At 38.4% G+C, this 12,304-nt stretch overlaps 1 protein-coding gene across 4 annotated transcripts in view; it reads right to left on the reverse strand.

The window, feature by feature from the left end:
- LOC141435540 (U8-agatoxin-Ao1a-like) overlaps positions 1 to 8,485 on the reverse strand; it is a 66,442-nt gene extending 57,957 nt beyond the window's left edge. Inside the window, exon 1 of one of the 4 annotated variants that reach the window (XM_074098247.1) lies at positions 8,393 to 8,485. The gene's annotated coding sequence lies outside the window, so the exon portion shown is untranslated. Of the gene's footprint in view, positions 1 to 8,262 lie in introns of all 4 variants that reach the window. The other 3 variants (XM_074098245.1, XM_074098244.1, XM_074098246.1) reach the window with 3 other exon arrangements.
- Between the last annotated feature and the right edge of the window lie 3,819 nt (positions 8,486 to 12,304).

Consider the following 12,304-nt stretch of genomic DNA (forward strand, 5'->3'; position numbering starts at 1 on the left):
AAATAACAACTCCTGCGTTCTAAACGTCTCCTGCGTTGGAAAGACGTAAGTACGTACTTGCCATCCGGAATGAACGACAGTAATGCTTGACCTGATGATTTATTATTCATTATTCCAATTACTCGAGGGTTGGAATTATCAGGCCGTACATTAATAGCATTAATTCCGGGTCTACGATTAAAGGTAACCGCATCCGATTTGTTGACAGAAATTGCCTATTCAAAGGTGTCTTATAAGCTGACTTGTCGCTGGCTACGCGCGACCGCCGATGCGGTGAGAGTTTTTGCACGTTTCCACCAGAGATGTGCGAGAAATGTGTTTTTCATGAATGCTTCACTTACCTCTCTTCGCACAGCACCAACAACTGAGCTGAGCCGGAAACAACTGAACGGAGCGAGGCTAAGTAAATGAAGCGTTTCTATTGGATTATGAAAATCACATCTCCGGTTGAAACGCAACGTTAGCTTAGGTTAGCGTGCATGGATGATATTTTATCAGTGTCAGTTGAAACTCTGTTAAGCTGGAAAACGTACGTACACTGTTGAACAATAGCCTCCCACATTGGACGACAACTTGCAATCTATGTCCAGATTCGAATTGTAGCATTCGAACATGGCGGATGTAGAATGTCTAATTTTGCTATTTCTGTTTCTTTGGCGAGTTGAAAAGCCGCGGACGTAAGCTAGTGCTATAATATTTATTAGTTTATGGCATTTAATTTATTTGACAGAAATATCCTAATGTCCGCCTTGCTCCCCGTACATTATTTTCTACTTCAAAGAAATGTGGGTACTTAATGTAATTGGTCACTTTTACTGTCAATTTAGGTTCCGTAAAATTAGGACGATGACGTGTAAAGCGAGGAGAATGTTAGATACAATAATTTTAAACACAATGCGCGAGCCGAGCGAGCGAAGCGAGCGCGCCACGGCATCGACCAGCGAAGCGCCAGGACTTAATTAATTTTGGAAATAATTTTACCTCCACCAGCGTTAGTTATATAAGATGGTTATGGAGAGTGAACAAGGGTAAATTCCTCCCCAGTTAGTATAAAAACAGTTCTAAAATGTAGTCTTCTCAAAACAACCTCATCGCACTCACCGGTGATTTACCCTCAAAATCTGGAAAAACCTTAAAGCTTGGTAACCCCGCCATTTCGTCACTGGAGCTTAAGACAATAAAGACTTGGGTACTTCAAAACCTACTCTATCTTTTGCCATCGTAGTACGATTTTTGGGTAACACTGTATTTTGTGTTACATTACAATGTTTTGATGTTCGTCTGTAAGGCCCTGTTTACATTAGTCCAGTAAAAATATTTCAGTAGCATTACATGTTCGAAAGGTAAGAGATTCTTTTAAGGAATAAATTCGTCTTTGTACGTCTATTTCCTCTATTATATTTCAATAGGTTTACTAATGTTTCGGCGAATAACGTTTGGCAACCTGTTTCATTTTGCAACTTTTCATTTCCCAACTGTTTAATATTTCTGAAGCTGTAAATATTTCAGGATTTTTATAAAACCAACCTAACCTAACCTAAAGGGTTCTATACGATGGCCCTGAAATAAATCCTGAAATATTTACAGTTTTAGAGTTTGCGAAATAAAAAGTTGCCAAATGAAACAGGTTTCCAAACGTTACGTTGCGAAAAGGCAGTACTCGATTTCAATGTCATGTATTTTATGTACAAAAAGAGTAATACAGACATATAATAATATGACATTGCAGTAGAATCATTCCAGTAACATACCTAACACTATTTGGTTGTGATAGCTTAGTGGTTTGACCTCGCAATCAGAAGGTCGTAGAGTCGAACCCTGGCATCTGACTCACACTGGCACTCGTACATCAGAGTTCTTCGGAATTTATTTGCGAAATCAGAATGGGAATACTTTTAATCAGGTTCCATTTTCACCAAGACAGCTTCTGATGAGTGAATCCTAGTTGCCGTGGTCACGAGTAGACACCACTACTACTACTACTCGTGACCACGGCAACTGTAACGTTGCCGAAACGTCGAGGTAAATATTACTCGTGTACAAATAGCGTGATAAGTCCCGTTTATGGTATTTTGACTATTTAGTCCGTACTCGTTTTGCAATGTACTGTCAATTAAGTTTTTTTTTATTTAAATATTTATATTCCAGGTGTATCTATATTAATATCTACATATAACAATAACTCACTCTTTCCGAACTCTGCTTACCTATAACTCGTTAGCATCGCCCCGCAATGTCATGTGTAGAACAATTTTACTGGAATGATGTAAACAGGGCTTAAAAGAGTAAGGGAGCAATTATTTCATTCCAGTGGCTTTCTGGCTCGGGTGGCATGTGCCTGGAAATTACCCTGGTAATAAACTTGATGGGGACGATGAGAAACTAAGGGTACGACTACACCAAGAATGGCACGGTTAGCGAGCGCTTCGAGTGGCTAAGGTGACATTTCCGAAAATTATGCCAACCGCCGTGGCAACAATTTTGACTGGTCGTAATACAAGGTGGTTGAGGTTCTTTGTTACAACCCTAATGGCCTAGTACTAACTATCCTAGTAAAAACCTTCTCTAACTATTTTCCATTTTAATGTTTAAAGTTTAGTATGTCTCTGTTTTCTTTTGTATTATTAAAGAAACAAAGTGTTCATTGATCGTTAAACCAATCTATACTTAACTGTCATTATGTCGTTAATCTATTCCAGACCTATACATTTTGCTATATGAATTATCAACAGATTTTTAAAATCTAACTGTGTTATATGTTTTGGTTGGAATACTGTGGGCTGTAGCAGTGGGACGTATATAGGCTGGGATGATAATGATGATGATGACTGTATAATACGGTGGTGGTTGATAGCCAGTTTTTTATGTGCCTCTTGGACATACAATCTTAGCTCAAACGAAACTGCAGTACCTAATCTACAGGGGTCGGACAAAAAGTGCCGATGACGTCAAACCACTTATAGAATGATTTCAAATAGTATTTTTGATTTTTATAAACAATTATCACTTATCATTTATCAACCTCTTTATTAAAAGATATGAAATTTATTTTATTCACTGAATTCCATTGATTTATTTACGATTATTTTGTTACTTCATTAATGCTACTTTGTTACTACATGTCACACGGAAGTTTAAATAAAAAACATCATCTTGTGTGCAAGATTGCGTAATTTTTACGTCATCCGCACCTTTTGTCCGACCCCTGCTAATCTACATGTAAGTTATTCTGCTTAATCTCTTTTCTAAGCGTTCTGCCTCAGTCAGTGTGGTCTTACCTTACGTTGCCTAGGTTATTTGAAGAGCGCGACGATGCCAGAGATTTTCGGGAAACCAATTTAAGAATGTGGTTTTACGATGGAGGTAATTGGGTTGTAAGAGGTGCGGTTTGAGGATTACAGATTAATCATCATCATATTACGATGATTAATATGACATTACTAGCTTTTGCCCGAGGCTTCGCCCGCGTGGAATTCGGCTATCGCACGCTGTTCCCCAGGGATAAAAAGTAGCCTATGTCACTCTCTGGCCCGTAAACTATCTCTATGCCAAAAAAAAAAAAAAAGAGAGAGAGAGCACAACACGACACGACAGATACAATGTGAATGCGGATTTATATAGGCCGAGATAGGATAAGTCAGGAATAAGACATCAGTCAGCTATATAGCTTGTGTAGTCAAACGTGTACTCAACAAAGACCTCTTCTCTAGATCTCCACGTCTTATATAGCGCAACTACGGCCCAGCCATTAACATATTGTCACTACACTACTTTAAAAGGATCTCGCATCTAAAATCAATGTCAACAAAATTTAACCTTGATGTAATGTTCACAAAGGGCACTCTGAACCAAAAAAATCTACTTATTTTGAGGTACCAGTTTTTTTTTGTAGTGACGATTATGTCGCGAATCGAATCCGTTTTAGAATAAAATGAATCATTCCATGAAAGTTACATAAAAACCAATTATACAGCTGTATTGCGTAAAAGCATGCATGGGTCGTTATTGGCCAAACAAATCCTGTTGTTTTGTTATCAATTAATGCTTCCAATATTTCTATAATTGTTGAATTGTTACAGTTTCCCAGTAGGTAAAGTAAATACATATCTGGGGACAATAAACACCCGTTGAATAATAAATCAAGTCAATTTTATGACCGGGTAAACTTTATTGTGTATAAATATCTAGTTTGGTACACAAATATACAGTTGAACCTTGAATCAACTTTCATTAAAACGACTAAGTTTCAAAAATCTGTTTTAACTTATTTTTAACAGACAAAAAAACACTTTTAGATTGTGGTTTTTAAGTGGAATTGGTGGTCTGGTAAGTTTTGCATGAAAAGTACGTGTCACACGTAGACATTCTGCACGTGTGTAATCGCACAGTTTAACAACAAAAAGTTGGAAACCCCCCGGCTTTGTCACTTCAAAGTTCAATATCTCAAAAACGGCCAAACCGATTTTGATGATACATGTCTAAGAACCATCGCTAAAAAAATTGCTTTCAAATAAAAAAAACCGCATTCAAATCGGTCCACCAGTTTAAGACGGTGCCACAGACAGACACACACACACAGACACATAGCGATCAAACTTATAACACCCCTCTTTTTGCGCCGGGGGTTAAAAAGCTTTTATTTATTTCGCCGTGTCCGTATGGGTCCAATCTTGACAGTCGAATTTCAATTCAAGTGATCAAATTGACTTGACTGAAATTTGACAAACAATAAAATAAGATTGGTTTTTTGGAATCTTTTATGTATTTTTTATTTCAATTCCAAAAAACAAGCTGAGATATGTGGTGCATAGGAGAAATTCGTGTCTGTATCACTGTCCAGCGGTGGTGTAGCGGTATAGCACACGGCACGGAATGCCGAGGACCTGGGTTCGATTCCCAGCGCTGGTCTTATTTTTTTGGTTTTTCTGTGCATCTGTGTTTCAGTTTGTATTTTCGATAACAATAAAATAAGCAAAACAAAGCTTATATTTATTCATACTACTTTTTACAAAATTAATCCACTATTTTTGCTCGTCAATATATATAAATCTACACTTCTACTGACTGAAATCGAATCAAATCGAGACCCTCAAGACATCAAACGTAAACAAACAATTGAGTTTTAAATATTCCAGTGTTATATGTTCTTTGTAATTTCAAAACTTCCCAAACTAAGCGAAGACAGGGTCCGTTGTTCGGAATACTGATATCTCTTCAAACAACGGGAACCTTCGGAGATCGTAACTCTGCATAAACTGGAGTTAAAAACAATATAAAGTTACTGCGTTGGTCTGACGAGATGGTTTCCTTGATTTTGCAAAAACAACATAATTTTAAGGTTTATTGTCGTTAAACTGAGATTTTACATTTAACTTATTCCTTAAATTTAATCTCAAACTCGAATTATGGATGCCCTCAAAAGACTCATTAAAAAAAAAACAAGTAAGTATGGGAATTATCGACTAACACAAGCTAGATAAACTTATTTTGTATCACATAAAAGCGTTATTAGATCGCTATAAAACGGTATAACATCCGCCTGGCAAGAGCTCTATTAAGGCCTAGATACGTGCTTTAAAAATTTTCTATACGTACCTACATTTGGACCAATCGCGTAGTTATCAGAGACGGATAGTAGCGGGGACATGACAGATGTTAAAATCCTAGAGGTATTCTATGTAATATCAAATAAACCTGTAGATACTTACGAGTAACTACGCAGTACAGGTGTTTATTAAAGAACTCAATCAGAAGAAAGTAAGAGTTAAGAAGATGTAACATATTAAGACTTCAAAACACAGACACTAAACTGAATCGCGTATAGACCCGTAAAAGGCAAAGACGGTTTGGTTTATACGAGATGGCATTTTATGCTTTACTCCATAAACGCTATAACCCTAAAATGGCACTAAATTTTATAGAGACATTGAGGTCAGATACAAATGTCATGCTTATAGCAAGAGTTTTTTTGAAGTGTAACCTACATAATTATTCTGGTTTTAGGGTTCCGAACCCAAAGGGTGCCAAGGGTGGGTTTTTAACCGTGTGACTTTGTGAATCAAGTAAACTTAAGAGTCGCGAGTACGCTCACCGCAGATCGCATTTTTATACAAAAGTAGTTTCGTTCTAATTTACAAACAACACACGGAAACAAAATAAAATTTTGCAACTATAATGGGAGCAGCTGTTTTGATGTCTATAATTCAATGTAACAGAATAAAATCGCTTTAATTTTAAGTTTTGAGGAATAGAAATTCGTTATTGTTTAACCAAAACTAATTATAAATATCGCGATATGGCTGCTCCCATTATAGTTGTAAAGTTGCGTTTTGATCCGTAGTGCTGCTTGTAAATTAGAACAAAACTAGGTTTGTATGGGGACGCGAGCGTACAGGGGACTCTTAAAGCCTTAAAACCTCTTAAAGACTCCTAGTTTACTTGATTCACAAAGTCAAGCGGTTAAAAACCGCGGCAGTTTAGCCCTGGTGCGGCCTAGCTCTAAAGTTCCATCATACAAGACCTCGTTGAGTTTTTGTCGATTTCTTCTCAACAGAGGTTTTTCCAAAACAGTGGTAGATTTTTCGTCATTCAGCCAGCCTGTATTTATCTAATAAAGATTATCGACTATGAATTTCGAAAAGTACCTCCCCTTTAGGTAGTTAGGTACTTTTATGATACAAGTTAGATAATCACGGCGGAAACTTGCAAGTTTTCCAGTGTTTTAGGATATGTACATTGACTGAGAGTCACACGGCTTTATTTGTTAAAAAAAATAACATGGCGAAATTAAATTGTCATGACTCTTAATTAGTTTAAAATGTTCGGAACATTTCCTTTGTCTCCCGATTATTTTAAGTACAATCATTAATTATTCACGTTGAATTATTTTAAGTCTACCTGTTGTCCAATTAAAATTTAATTAGTTTTTGACAATAATGACGACATTGAAATACAAATAATTACACCTAATAAGAATGGACATAAATTATTTATCTCTCATTCTGAGAGGAGGCCTGTGCCCAGCTGTAGGACGTATATAGGCTGGGACGATGATAAATTATTTAGTTGAAATTTGGTATGAGTTTTTCAGAATTCACGTGCAAAGCGATTCAATGGTGTGTGTGACGTATCCATTCTGTACTGGGCCCACCTGGGAACCACAGCCGAAGCTCTCTCGTTCCGAGAGAAGGCCTGTGCCCTGTAGCGGTACTTACGTATATAATAGATCTTAGATGATTGTAAACTTATAAGAATGGTGTTTTTTTCAATTCAACTTAAATTTCTATTAACGATTAACCTTAAAACATTGTATGTTAGGGGATCTATTTTAACATTACGTTGTATCCTCACTAAATCATCAGACCACAAAAACTTTATATTCGCCCGTTGGTGGTTCTATCTATGTTGAATATATTAGAAACGCAAAACAATCTACTTTATAAAATTCTATCTATCTAGAATTTTTACGAAGATAATAGGTAATCATGGAATTGCCGCCGATATCGGTACATATTATTCACGAATCCTTCATAATGCAATTCACCACCAACGAACACGGCAGCGTGGCAAAGGACTGTCCTTGTGGTAACCATAAATGCTTTCAGAGATTTTACTAAAACTAAGGCTACTCGTACTGGGTGTTAAAAGGATTAGTGCCTATCCCCGATCCCCCGAATCCCCTGAATCTCCCTATCTTGACGCTCAATGTTTTAATTAAGTTTAAAATTGGAATTTGAACAGCCATCGCTATTTGTTCAATTCAAACGATTATTCTCACCAGCCAGCTTCTTCATTCCATCGACGCTACTTGCGCTTTATTTACCTCTTTACCCTTTTCAAAAGTTACTGGCCACATAAAAAAAGAATGCCGTATACTTTATTAAATGTGGACCAAGATTTGATGTACCCACAGTCGAGTGTAATACCTAATATCTACCCTCGCAACGGTTCAAAATGTTACGAACAACACGCTATTATTTCGACGGAATAAAGTGGTGGTGCATATTTTTAAGTAAATAATTCGAAGAGACACATGTATACAAATCTCCTAAAACATTGACGGATTTTACGTAAATTGACGTTGAATTATTCGTGACATTAGAGCCCTTTAAACAGCATATCAGAATTATTTATGCACCAGAAACACATTTCCCTTCTAATATAATTAATCCTGCAAGCTGTGAAAAGTATCGCAGGAACAAACACGCAAATCGAATTCGATTCTTACACCACCAGCTCCTCATATGAAAACTATTTACATACCGTAACACCAAAAGCAATAAGGCATTACCGGTCCCGCTGGTGCACACACAACACTAACACTTACTTAAAACCTTGCTGGCTGGTTACACAAAAAAAAATTTTGAACTTCGATCGAATTGGGGATACGTACACGCGCGTTTGCAGGGATGAGCGGTGCCGCCCCGAGTGGTCGGGTGGCGAGTGGGAGCGCGAGTGACGGCCACCGCCGCGCGGCAGCCCTTATACGCCGTCTCAACCCCTACGCTAGCGCTCTGTGGGCGGGAGCTGCCATAGAGCTGTTGCAACGATAAAAAAATGTAATGTGTTAAATAGTGTCTAATAGTAATACATTCAATTTCATCAAATTCAGTTAATAAATATGTGAAATTAATATAAAAACAAAAATTGAACTAACTTACAAATTAATTGAATTAATGTGTTTATTTTAAAAATAAAATGCGTGGCCACGACGGGATTAGATTTAGTTTTAGGTGTTTTGTCTTACTTTCATTTGGATAGGTACATGTTGAATTTCTTGCCAGATTCTTCTCAACAGAGATTTTTCCGAACCGATAGTAAACTTTTTGACATACATAAGAGTTTGACAGAGGACAGAGTTTGTAGCCTAAATTGACTAAAAATATTTTGACTTTGATGACAGGATAGTCAGCCAATTTGACTCCTATGCCACCATAGAACGTGTCTTAATCATAATACTATTTCCTCATTCGATAACTATCGCAGCAAATCCTTTTACAAGCTTTTATTTAGTTTCAAGCCAAGAGAAACGTTGGGAGACCTTTGCTCAGATTTAAGGACTGCGCTAAGCGAGACATGGCCGCCTTCAAAATTGACCACCTTGACTGGGAAAAGTTGACGGAGACACGCACAGATTGGCGCGGACGTGTATTGGAGGGTCGCAAGTATTGCGATGAAACCTGGCACAAGGCTCTTGCTGACAAGAGACAGAAACGACATCAAGGCGGTTCTGCACCAACATCCGCAGACTTCTCTTGTCTAGCCTGTGGGCGAACATGTCGCTCTCGCATCGGTCTGGTCAGTCACCAAAGACGTTGTGCACAGGCGCCACGCCAAAATTCGTCTGGAACAGACGCGTAGGCCTGATGAAGTGATTTAGCTTCACCTGTCCCGTTGTCTGTTCGTCTGTCTAAAGACTAATCTTGCAAGTTCAATTCGACCAACTTCCAGTAGTTCGATTGACTTGAAATTTGGTATACTTATATAAATTGCGTGACAATACAATAATCTGGTAGTGACATCCTGTAGTTCGGCATTCATTACTAACATTAATTTGTCTGTAACCGTCTATTTTACATTTGCTTTTGCCAGAGACAGACAAAACATACATTTTGTTGTAGATTTGGTAACATTTTACGAATAAACGGGTAAATCTTTTGAAACCAAAGAAAGTCGTTTATGGAAAATTGCATGTACGTTTTTATAATCAAATTCCAAAAAATATTATCGATGAAACGGATACAAAATTTAAATCTATTGTCAAGAAAACATTAATATCTAAGGTGTATTACAGAATTAATGATTAAACGAGTATCATGGATGGACAGGGATATTTGGAAATAATTCCGATCCGCAGTGGCGATCCCTTATTCCAAATAGCGAATCTAATGTGTTAAAAATGTAGTTGTGTTAAATACTTGTGATATATAGCCACCATTAAATATTATTGTAAATCTGTATAAAAAAAAACATACCTCGTTGAGTTTCTGGCCGGATTCTTCTCAACAGAGGTTTTTCCGAACCGGTGGTAGACTTTTTTTGACATTCATAAGTGCTTTGACTTTGACTTTGAAAATGTTGATTTATGAGGAAACATTTTAGTGGAAGCTAGGGGTCTACGGAAAACATTGGTGTTGCATAGATGTAGCTAACTTACACATACCTATTATTGCTATTATTGTAGGGCCTATTGTATTGTTATTCATGTTAAAATTTTACGTCAGTAGGAAATCTAAATATTGATTTAACCACAGAGGTATCAGTACCAGCTCTAGATGAATCGTCTAGCGTCCCTGTCACGCCGCTCGTTGTCAACAAAATGTTATTAGCCACCATCTGCGGGACCACGGTTACGCGGAAAAATTCTCTAACGGAAGTGGAAAACTATTGCAGTACGTTGCGGAGCGCGAATTGCAGAGTTGCGAGGTATCGCGAAGTGTACAGATAAATTGCAAACCCCGGTTGGACATCCAAAGTAGTAAGTAGTAGGTAGTAGGGTATACTTAGTTTTAGATTAGACATCGGAGTTTAGTGTACTGCATGCCTTTGTGTTCAGTCACCCGACGGCAACGATTGGGTTTCTTCTAAGGCAGGGATGGCGAATGAAATTCACGCGTGCTAGTATTACAAACTTTCATCCCAGCCAATACTTACTGTCTGAACTTGTTCAAGCGCGTTGCCTCACTGTAACGACTGCTCACCCGGGTCTTATCAGAAATGGATAAAAGTACCGACGTAAGTCGCGTCCATATTTAATCCTATATAAAGCTCAATTATTGGCCATATCTAAATAAATGTGATCGTCTAGTTTTAAGTATTTAGGACCCTCTGATACGTTGTGTAAATTTTAATTATGCCGCAGTGAGAAAATGCTTTGTTTCAGAAAGTTAATGTTATGAGATGAATTATGCTATGAAATTTCGTTAGAATGACAAAGTCAAGTAGTTATTATAAGTAATCAGTCGCCGCCTCTGCTTCCTCGCCGGACAACGTCGCACCTAGGAAAAAATACCCGAGCACAAGGGACCCATTGGAATAAGACCTTTAGGTCGTATGGGGGAATCCTAATCGATTTGAAAATCTAGGCCTCCCAGCACACCTCAATAGCCTAGTCCCACACATAGATCGTTAGAAGGCCCCTGCCCCGATCATGTGTCCAACAAAGCCTTTGGAACAATCCTAACCCCCTAAAAATATCTTCCTTCAAACCGTCACGCTTTGCGTACAAAATCACACACGCCCACACACATGAACCCACAATCACACACGCCAATAGTGCAAGTTACGCTCGCCGCTTCATGCTGATTTTACGCTCACAAGCTCTTAATCTATGCTGATCTTACGCTTCCCTACACTCGAAGCTGCCGCGGGTTTGTTCGTGTCAAAGAACTAGAGGGTGTTGACGAGTTGTGCGAGGTAATCCGAATATCACTTGGATGCGTATAAGAAGCACCTTATCTGTGAACTCCTACAAAGGATACAGCTCTAACCAGTCTCCTCACAAGACGCTAGACGGTCAAGGGTCAAAAGGCCGAGACGGCGCACCTCAGAGCCACTGGCGACAATTATAAACACACAAGTAACTCAGGGCTCGTTTGTGTACCTAGTGCTTGTAAAGGACCCAGGTTAGTCGACAGACAACGTGTGCCTCCTGAAAATGGGCCCTAGTCCTTGACGTGCTGCTCTCCAGTTCATCCAGGAGCTAATCTCAGCCAGATAACCTTCCTGCAGGTGTGTTAGCTAGTGTTTGTATTCACTGCACAGGAATGTGTGGTGTGTACCTAGTGCATGCTGTGACAATCGAACAACTAAGATCATTCGGCTCATAAGGCGGATTACCTAGGCCGACCTCACGTGTGATGTTGTATAGTGTAAAATGATTTGTGCCTGTATAGTGTAAAAGTGTATTCGTTCTCTAGGTTGGCACGAACTAGAAACAAATTAAGCAGTGGCACGTGTGACACAGTAATCTAGTAAAACTCAGGATCGAGTGAGTAAGGATTGATTAGTGCATAAGATGTGTGCACTCTCTCCTTTATTCCACTGAGATTACAATGACACCTTAAAATTAATCAACTTAAGCGGTATCAAATTTATTTCGCTCACAAATAAATTCTTGTCACTCTCACACTCTTCACTCTTTCACTCTTTGTCCAATAAATTTCACGCAACGCAGCTCCGCCTCACGACGAACGACTAAAATAATATAAACGAATATATGACTAACTCAACTGCACTAAATACTAATCACCGCTGGCTCGTACAATACTCGTAGAGTATAGCTGCACCTCAAACTAATTGAGTC

Source organism: Choristoneura fumiferana, chromosome 15 (assembly GCF_025370935.1).
Source record: "Choristoneura fumiferana chromosome 15, NRCan_CFum_1, whole genome shotgun sequence".
Taxonomy (NCBI): domain Eukaryota; kingdom Metazoa; phylum Arthropoda; class Insecta; order Lepidoptera; family Tortricidae; genus Choristoneura; species Choristoneura fumiferana.